Here is a 1,626-nt window from a genome sequence, read left to right as displayed (position 1 = left end):
GAGTGCCGTGGCAGTGGTGAACGTTCTATAAATAGCTTTGTGCCAGACATAACTGACTTAATCAGTACAATTTGTTATTTTTACTGGCTTATAAAAAGGAACCTAAAATAAACTAAGATGCTTCACAGTTCAGCAGCCTGTGTAGCCCTCCTGATCCCATAAGCATGTTTCTTCAATTCCCTACCATCTCCCCTCGGGTACTGGTCGACAGCAGGCCCTGTTCAGTCTCTGGAGCTATGCTGCACTCTCTGTGAAATCTGTATCTCTTATTCATTACATTAAACCTATTCTCACTTTCCACTATGAATTCTGCTATTGAATTCATTCCTGTGGCAGAGTCAAGAAACTGGTAAGAGGACTAGGTGGGTTGAGGCCAGCTAGTGGGCCTCCCCAGACCGTCTCCTCTGGTATCATTATCACCAAGAATAGCTTAGCTTTAACAACTTTAAAACCTCAATCTTGTGATGTGACAGATATCCACCAACTTTTAAGTGCCTCCTAGTGATGAGTATCTTGTTTGCCTCTCTGGATCCACTCCTCATGCTGTGCAGTGCTCCTGGGCTTCCTTTTACATACTGCCTTCTCCTCCATGGTTTCTGGAAGCTCTGCCCACATATTCATAAATCATTCATTTATTAAACTCTTCTCCAAGTTGAGTGTGCATTTTTTTGCTCATCATACACAATCACTTCATTTAATTTCCTCAAGTCATCCTTTGAAGTAAAGTGATTCTATCAGAATCTATTCTATTCAAAATCAATTGTTATGCAGGGTCTAGACTGAAGTTCTTTTAATACTAATTTAGACACATCTGCCCTTGACATTTTTCAATAAATAAGTTACCTCTTCTAAACCTTACAACACAGAGCTAGGGTTTCAGCTGTAAAGTTGTCTAAATGTTTCCACAGATGGAAAGCTTTTTCAAGAGAAATTTAGACCTATATGTCAGCATATTTGTAGACTTTCTCCATAATAAAGAGGATAACTCTTTGTCTGGGTGAGAATAAGAGTGAAACTTCTATATTTTTTGCAAAAGAATATCAGTAGTCTTTACTGTAGAGTATGGCATGAAAAGCATTTGAATTTAATTAACTAGTACTCCAGCCATTCACTAGACAATTTAACCATGAAATGACTTTAATCCAGCAAAAATTTGCCAACATTTTATTCAACATAATTGAGATTCATCCACCTCAATACAAAGAACTCCTATGTTTTTATTCCATCCTATATGTATAAAATATGTGTATTTTATATTATGTGTATACATACATATGTACACATTTTCCTACTGAAAGTATTTAATTCATTGTTTTACTACAACTAATAATGCTGCAATGAACATCTCTGTACACATCTCTTTGTATATATGTGCACTAGGCAAGTACTAAGGCAAATACTAAGGGTAGTATGCTTCACTTTTTCCAACTGCATGTTTTGACCCATTCATGATTTGTAAAATCATTTTAGTGTGTCTTCACCAGTATTCTTTTCTTTTTAAAGTAAAATAGAATAGAAAATATAATGCAGTTCAGATACTAAGAGTGGGTATTATTTTACAAAATCATTTCAGTTATATGTAAGTGAAATGATTTATATATACATATATATTACACATATAAAAAA

The sequence above is a fragment of the Galeopterus variegatus genome, unplaced genomic scaffold, assembly GCF_000696425.1.
Source record: "Galeopterus variegatus unplaced genomic scaffold, G_variegatus-3.0.2 Scaffold4003, whole genome shotgun sequence".
NCBI lineage: Eukaryota > Metazoa > Chordata > Mammalia > Dermoptera > Cynocephalidae > Galeopterus > Galeopterus variegatus.
Note: the sequence above shows the minus strand (reverse complement) of the source record.